Source organism: Clytia hemisphaerica, unplaced genomic scaffold (genome assembly GCF_902728285.1).
Source record: "Clytia hemisphaerica strain Z4C2 unplaced genomic scaffold, Clytia hemisphaerica genome assembly, whole genome shotgun sequence".
NCBI classification, from domain to species: domain Eukaryota; kingdom Metazoa; phylum Cnidaria; class Hydrozoa; order Leptothecata; family Clytiidae; genus Clytia; species Clytia hemisphaerica.
The window spans coordinates 84,808-93,663 of record NW_027103432.1 but is presented as its reverse complement, the minus strand read 5'-3'; the positions used below and the strand labels follow the sequence as shown (position 1 = coordinate 93,663).

The 8,856-nt window shown below is 34.1% G+C and overlaps 1 long non-coding RNA gene across 1 annotated transcript; it reads left to right on the top strand.

Annotated features, from left to right (window-relative positions):
• The first annotated feature begins 7,413 nt into the window (after nucleotides 1-7,413).
• Nucleotides 7,414-8,227, top strand: LOC136798044 (uncharacterized). The gene is made up of 2 exons (XR_010845337.1): nucleotides 7,414-7,921; nucleotides 8,139-8,227. It is a non-coding gene; the product is annotated as an uncharacterized lncRNA (long non-coding RNA).
• The last annotated feature ends 629 nt before the right edge of the window (nucleotides 8,228-8,856 follow it).

Genomic DNA, 8,856 nt, shown 5'->3' with positions numbered 1-8,856 from the left:
AAGGGAATTTCCTTAGATTCATTTAACTCTCCAGGGATAAGAAAAAGACAAACTGACATTTCAAAATGAGTAATCAGATCAAAATAACTCCGGAAAAGTCTTTTTGATGATGATAAAACAATAGAGAGACCGTAAGATAAGAATGCTACCGTTAAGCGGATCTAAAATACTGAAAAACCCGCAAAATTATGAGATGTTTGCCCAACTTCCTTATGCGTGAAGCTATGAATGCCAACCTCAGAAGCTTTAGGCTTCCTCCGGTGGCAAAAATTCATTTAAATTTAATTCAAAAATGATTTATTTGCCTGCATAATTTAAACTAAGGGAGCTTCTTGGGGAGCATGTCAGGCTCTGACCATCCATGCCATCCATATAGAGGTTACCCGACTAATCAAATGGGATAACTACTTTGTTCTTTGTTGCAAGTATTATGTTTGCCATTCTAATAATAGGGGAGGGATTATTACACAACAAAATAAAAATAGCGATAGAACAAAAAAGAACAGAAAAAGTAGGCTGTTTCACAATTAATACTGTAAAATGAAAAATAAAATTCGAACTAATTTTTCAAATAAGTCTCAAGTTAAAAAAAGTAAAGGTTCTCAAAGTTGTTGAAGTACAGGTAAGGACATAATCAGAGTTAGCTGTGGAGGAGATTTTCGGCTCTTTTGTTAAAGCAGATACAGAGACAGTGAACTTAGGTCTTCTTTTGAGTGCAATAATAGTTGGTTCATTAGAATTTAAGCCAAGGTTTTAGCTTTGGGATGTTCTTTGAGCTTCAGATTCATATTTCTTGTTTGATATGCACGAGAAAAGACTTTGAAATCAAGAGATTTCTGTAGTTCTGGTGGAGAGATTTTGTTAATAGTTTGGTGTACAAGTTTGATGTTACACTTGAACACAGTTTGAGTGATTGTAGGTATACCAGTAGATATAGCAGAAATTTTATTGATAGTTTTCTGTACAAGTTTGATGTTACACTTGAACACCAGTTTGAGCGATATTAAAGTTTTACCAGTATTTTCAAAGAGTTGAGAGGTTTCAGCGTCAAAGTTAGAAAAAGTGAGGATGCGAAGACATCGTTTTTGGAATCGGCCAACTGTTGAGTGTTGAGTCAATCCTTATGGCACCATACAATATTTGCGTACAATAAATGTAAATGGAAAAAACATAATAAAGAGTTTTTATGATAAAAACAAGAACAAAATGAAAAAATAAGAAGTAGAGATTGAAGCTAATCTGAAATCTACTTTACATCGAGCCTTCACCCTCTATCAAGAGTTATTGATTTGATTCTTATAAAGGTAAATCTTATAAATAAAGTAATGCTTATAAGAAAAATAAATATGCTCATATTGTGCGCCATCTCTTGTTACTTGTAAGAACTAATTACCGAAAGGTATATCCCGTATATAAGAGTTATTGATTGATCTTATAAAGTATATGCTTATAAGAAATAAAAATATGCTCATATTGTTGCGCCATCCTTGTTTACTTTGTAAGACTAATACAAAGGTATATCACCGTATCAAGGGTTATGATTTGATTCTTATAAGTATATGCTTATAAGAAAAATAAATATGCTCATAGTCACATCTCTTTTTAACTAATCCGAAATATTCCCGTATATTCAAGAGTTATTGATTTGATTCTTATAAAGTATATGCTTATAAGAAAAATAGATATGCTCATATTGTGCGCCATCTCCTGTTTACTTTGTAAGAACTAATCACCGAAAGGTATATTCCCGTATATCCAGAGTTATTGATTTGATTCTTATAAAGTATATGCTTATAAGAAAAAAAAATATGCTCATATTGTGCGCCATCCCTTGTTTACTTTGTTAGAACTAAATACCGAAAGGTATATCACCGTCTATCAAGGGTTATTGATTTGATTCTTATAAAGTATATGCTTATAAGAAAAATAAATATGCCCATATTGTTCGCCATCCCTTGTTACTTTGAAAGATCTAATTGCCGAAAGGTATACCCGTCTATCAAGAGTTTTGAATCTTATAAAGTATAGGTTAGAAGAAAATAAAGAAAAAATCAACACTGTGAAGCTAAAGACACAAATATATGACGTAATCCAAAGAAAACCCTTGTCAGTGGTTATACGAGCGTGTAATTTGTAAATTAAATTTAGTGAGTTCGTCCACCGTATCAAGTACTTTCGTTTTCTAATTTTTTTTCCGCACCGCCGCGAAAGACTATCGTAATACTTTCGCTAGGCGAAATTAAAAATAAGCTTAGCTAGTATACCATTTGCCCTGCCGAGTTATTTTGCTAGATGGAGACAGGTATCATCAGCAAAAAGATTCGTTTGACTATTTTGAAGAACATAATGAAGATCATTGATATAGATGAGAAATGGAATAGGTCCATGGACAGATTCTTGAGGTACTCCGTGATTAACAAGGCGTTTAATAAAATCCTCATCCGAAAGAGAGACGTATTGTTGTCGATTTGTAAGATAGCCCCTCACACCATGATATTTAAGTTTAGAGAGTACTATTTTATAGTCGACCGTGTCGAAAGCTTTTTGCAAGTCGATGAATACCCTGCAATAGTAAAGTCTTTTGTTTATGTTAGATCTTTAGTTATCATTTCCGTTAGGTTTATCAGAATGCGTGAATTGTAGAATATTTACTTCTGAAGCCAAATAGACTGACACGCCAGTCGGGCTGGAACGGTACAACGCGGGAAAAGTGAGTTTAGGAGTTAGGTAAACGTAGGAAGAAATTTTGTCGGTGGCAAGGGTAGCATGGAGATACATGCTATGATTTCTTATTCTATATACTGATGGCAAAATATATAGCAAGGTATGGGCTGAGAGTTTGAATTTCCCAGATCCTAATAACGTTTGAAAACATAGCAAATCAAATTTTGATATTCTTTTACTGGTCAGACTTTTTTAGAGAAAGCGCAATTTCCGAAATTTGGTTTTTTGTGAGGACACCGCTAAATTTGAATTTCCTACTGTAATTCTTTTGAGGCAGATTTGTGTTGCAAAGGTCATACCCATCCTGTATACATCAGATTTTAAAAATACAGGACGGTTCTCTTGTCTATGGCAAGGGATGAAAGCCTGTGTTATAAGATTATCCTTATGTGAATCCCATACTCTCTAAAATTATTCTATACTTTTGAATCGAAATTTCAAAACATTAGCCGGAGTTTTAACAAATTGACAGAGTTTTTTGCCTTTCTTACCTTCCTCATAATGTAAATTAAAGAGTTGTAAAGAGTTGGACCATTGAGGTTTTTGTCGAAGTTTCATCAAAATCCATTGTTTCATTTTATGATTTCAACAAAGCAGCAACGAAGCTAGCAGCGTTATCTTCAAAAATACAAAGAAGATGAATGTCCAATCGTTTGAAAATGATAAGGCGTGACAAAAACCTAGTAAATATTTTTTAAATGAGTACAAAGCATGAATTTATTCCGATATTAAAATGGAGAGCTATTCTACAAGAAGTTTATTTTATTCTTCTTCATTTTTCATCTTTATAATTCCATTTTTTTTAATTCATCCTTTTTGATAATATTGTACTTCGGATTTTCCTTGTAACAATATAAAACGCTACTGTATCCAATTCGGATTCTGTCAAATGTTACGCAGTTATTTTATTCCACTGCAGATTATTTTGAGAAAAAATGTGGTTCTCAACGCAGGAAAAGTCAACAAGTCTCCGTAGTGTGATTTTCTCTTTTTTTTTTACAGCGAAATAAGAAAAAAATGAAAAGCAAAATTTACCAAATAACGCTTTTTATCATAGCAAGTGTAATTTTATTTGGTATCATTCGATATACATCACTTTTACAACAAAACAAAAACAATGACATCAAGCAGCCTCTCCCAAAAAGAAAGTTTTACACAAGGACAAGCGATTTGAGTTTCGATCAATATAACCTTCTACGTAACAGCTCAGAAGTCCGTTTCGAGAAGTGTAAAACATTTCATTTTTCACCGGCTGATTGGGCGATATACGAATTACAAGAATACAACCAAAATTTAGAAAATGACAAATGCAACAAACTTTACGAAAGTTTGTTTCAAGATGAAACGTTATTTTACAACAACAAAAAAGTTCCCCAAAAGAGAGTCAAATGGATCGTTCACACAGATGGAACAATAACAAACTTGGGCTGTACAAAATACACGAGACATTGTGATCCTGGCGCCATTTACGACACCAAACGTAAAATGAGAATTGATACGCCGCCGTGCTGTCGCCGAAAAATGATGGATGTGTTGGAGAAGCTTAGTACCCATTTAAACAATCATAATGTGTCATATTTTATAGTCGGTGGTTTTGTCATGAGTTACGCCCGCTCGGAGAGCATTCTTCATTACGACGAGGATATCGATATGTTTATAGACAGTAAACACTGGACATCAGGACTTTATCGAAAAGCCTTGGACTCATTTACTAAGGAACATGGCTACTACCAAGAATGGAGAACGAGTGACCACAGAGCCGTAGCAATTTGGTACGGTAATTCTAATTGGAACCGAGTAGTCGATTCTAAGAACTTGGTAAGTGTAAAAAGTGACCAGCTTTCCTATAAAGCGGATACGGTGATCCCTCCACTTGAAGTTGTATTAAATAATGTTAAAACCAAAATGCCGCGTTGTCCATCATGCTATGCTCTAAGAACTTATGGTAAAAATTGGAAACGCGAATTGGATTGTAAAAAGAAAACAGACAGAAAATGCACGGGTAACCTTCTTCCTTAATTGATCTCCGTCTGATTACTTAGGCAAGTTGTTGATGGAGAAAACTGCTCCATCGTAATGAACATTCAATTGTCCGTGCTGTTTATGTTTCTATGTTTAAATTGCTATTCCCTGTAGAGTCTTTTAGTTCACATGTGTCTCTTGAGTCCTGTTTTGTTTAGTGTCCCCTTTGTTTTGAGTGTCTTTTCTATTCCCAACTTGCGTTTTATATGTAGGAAAATTAGGATATAAATATTAACTGTAATTGTGTACATAAAAATCAGTTCAACACTGAGAGACGTGAGTGAGTGTCTTGTGTGTGAGAGGTGTGTTTTACTAAAGTTTAATTTACTATAGCGTTGTCGTCTTATTTTGGTTCTTTATGGTTTTGTAGCATTTTAGGTTTGTTTAAGTTAAAGAATTGGTGTTTGCCTTTTAAATTTTTTGTTGTCTGTTTTCTGTTTGGTTTGCTTAAATTAGGTACCTTTTCGACCAGTCAAATTATTCAAGACAAATTCGTCCTCCACTCACACAAGTGAAGGGTACATCCTGAAGAATACGCCCTGAAGAGTTCCTTTTTGAAACCTGAAAGTCCCCGTAAGAGTTGGTAAATCACAGATGATCGGACCCGAAAGTGTCAGAAAACAACATTTTGTCCACTTACTGAAATAACTGCAAGCAATCTTAATTTACAAAGAGACTCTTTTGAAAAATCTACTTTTAATAAATTTTGATGATTACATTGTTTTTATATGTACATGCACAATTTTATGACTTAGTTGTTTCCTTTTCTCTTTTAATACTTGTTTTATACTCCCATGTGATTTTATGATTTTTTTCAATTTTTTAGAAATAACTGAACATTTCGCTTGTAGCTTACTTTTTAACTGATGATGGACGTGAATGTTCGAAATATATTTTGTGATTTTACCTTATGAACCATTGCAGTTCAAACATTTATCTGTGTTTAATAATTTACTTACTTACTTCCGGGGGAGGCACTCGATTTCTGAACGATTGCATGCGCTGCAATAAAGTCGGACCCTTACAGCACACCGCTTGAGCAGTGAAAGATTACCTTTACAGTGCACTTTACCGAACATTTCTGACCCTTTATAGTGTAGTTTGATCTCGTATCTTATTTTGCTAATGCCATCCAGAAATGAGCCTGGGATATCGACACAATGTGTAAAACAAATCAAGGTAGGTGCGAGTCAAAACTATAAGGATTCATCAGATTTTTACTGTCAGACTTGCAATTCAGTAGTCTTAAAACACACCCTTACAGTGTATCCAGGTGAAAGAAAACAGTTGTACAAAAGGCCAAAAGTACAATCTTACAGTGCAATTCGAGGGGTCTCTAAAAACCTACCCTTAAGGGCGGCAGAAGCCTTGGTTCGTACCATATGAGTACCCCCCCCAGGCTTACTTACTTCCTTTTGATAAAAGATGACCGTAAACCTTGATTGTAAATAAGCACTTTAGTCACGTGACTAAAACCATAATCATTATAAAAACACTGGTCTTTTGTCTCTTTTTATTGTCAAAAGGTGGAGCTTATGTACTGAAATCGATTTATTTTGCTAACTTTTTTCTCATGTGATTAAAAAATAGACTAATCCCAAAAGGAGATTTTGGTCATGATCAAAAAGTATGCAATCACAACTTGTGTTTTGTTTATAACAAACAAAAAGAAAATTGAACAAAAAGCTAAAACAATACATTGCCAGACTGGAGTTTTTTATAATGAATATGCTTTGACCTCTCGCCAATGATTGTAAAATTATATTTTGAAAATGTTTTTGATAAATTGTACGTCATTATTTGTTACTAGAGGTAATATTCTGAGAAAAACCTCTTTTTATATGCACTAAACATATATCGTATGTTTAGTGCATAAAGTTAGGTTAGGTTCCTTTTTGTCCATTAAAGCTGAGATATCTCGACCAGTCAAATTATTCAAAACATATTCGTCCTCCATTCATAAAGGTAAATTGAACTTGTATCATCTGTTTTCGGTTTAGAACATCTTGTTGCTTATAGGGGACTGAGTTAGTAGGTATACTAATGTGGTATCGTTGTCCATACACTAGACGTAGTGTTGTTTGTTTCTGTGCAATAGACGTATTGCCTTTGGGTTTTCATTGCTTGAAAACATACAGTAGTCAAGTCTTGTCAAAAGTACAAGCATTTTGTGGCCATATTTACATTCTTCAGAGAGCGAGAATTGCCTGTTCCTGTGGGAGCACGCGTAACTCAGTAAAGCGACTTAAGGGATTGTTCGAAAACTTTTGACAATTTGTTTACCTTGTTTAGGCTTGTTTTGAAAATTTTTCTTTTGTTTGATAATCGGTTTTCGATCTCAGTTTTGAAAAGAAGTTTGATCAGTTATGCATTTTGATCGGTCAATTAAAAATCTGATTGTTTATTGTTTAGTCTTCAGGAAAGGTTTTGTTTCCTTTGAGATTTGTTTTATTGGTTTGTAGATATTACTGATTGTTTTATTCTCGTCTTGAGAAGAATTGTTTTTATTTGAATTTTAGTTCGCACGGTATTGTTCTGCTGTAGTCGAGGATAAGATAATCGTGACATAATTTTATAGAATTTTGGATGTTAATCACTTTAGTGTGAAAATCCACCTAAAATATATATTACACATCATACAATGTATAGTAATATTAAACATCATTGCCCCCGCAGGAGCGCAGCGACGAGGAGGCACTCATAGTTTCACGCATAGATATTGGACTGGAATCTCGAAATTTTGTTGTTTTTTTGTTTTGTCGCGCAAGCATCCCCGTAGTTAGTCTCTTCCGTAAATGTTCGGTTTTTTTCCGGGACGGCAGTTGCTAGCCTAAAAACTTCTTTTTTATAGCAGGCGCCGCGGGCATTTTACTCAGCTTTCGAGAGTAGATTCTATTCCGCTTGTAGAATTTTGCCCGATTGGTCAACATGCAGGAAATGGAATGGAGAAGTTTCTGGAAGTTTTCTTAAATTCAAGCTCTCTCCTCATGCAGTCAAAACGCATTTATGATTTACTTTTGACTTTGGGATTAAACAAAACAGTTTATCCCCAATAATGAACAATGATTACAATGATAATAGTAGAACAATGATTGAATATGGATAAAAGTGATTATTGTTGGTGGTTGAATTGGCAACCAAACTGTAACTATAAATGGTAAATGGTACTTCGACAGTAAGTACAAATATTTTTTTCTTTGTCTACTTTTATAAGACTTGGTTTTATTAATCTTTTATGTTTATTAACCTGTGTTCTTGTTGATACTTACCAGGCACTATTTGGGAAATTATTATCAAAGATTGAAAGAAACTTTTGTGAACTATTTTTGAGGAAATTTCAGTACACTCACCATATTACATCTAATTTCATGTTTCTTATTTTTCCCTTTAAGCTTTTTATGAATGAGGATTTGTTTACATTGACAACGCAATATTACCTCGTTACTGCTACTATTACCACGTTACGTCATGATTTTCCATCCTTCTACACGATATTGCTGTTACAACTGCAAGATAACTGGCATATCTTTTTATTGTAAACAATTTTGTCCATGAGATCCCTTATCATGTCGTTGGAAAAAGTCCTGAATGTACGCTATTTCCTGTTAATACCTGCTTCCTGCTCATCAATATTGCCTCGTTACTGATACTATTACCACGTTACGTCCTATCATCTTCCATCCTTTACACGACGCTGTTACAGCTTCTAGATTACTGGTAAATCCATTTAATGTAAACAATTTTGTATCACGATATCATTTGTTAAAACCGTTGGAAAAAACTCCTAAGTACGTTGTTACCTGTCAATTTTTGGTTCCTGCTCGTTATGTTTCTGGCTCATAGCATTTCTTATGCTGTTTGGTTCTACTATGTTTCATTTACCTTTAAGGGAAGAAATTTTCGCGAGAAGAAATTTTCGCGGAATTTAATTTCGCGAATCAGAGTTTTAAAATGGCAAATTTCGCGGAATTTAATTTCGCGAATGAGTCGATTTCAAAAGTTTCACGGAATTTAATTTTGCGGTTGAGGGAATCATTTGTCTACGAAAAGCCCTATTTTGCCCTAAAAAGACCAATTTTAGGGGTGATTTTTTTTAATTGTGAGAATATT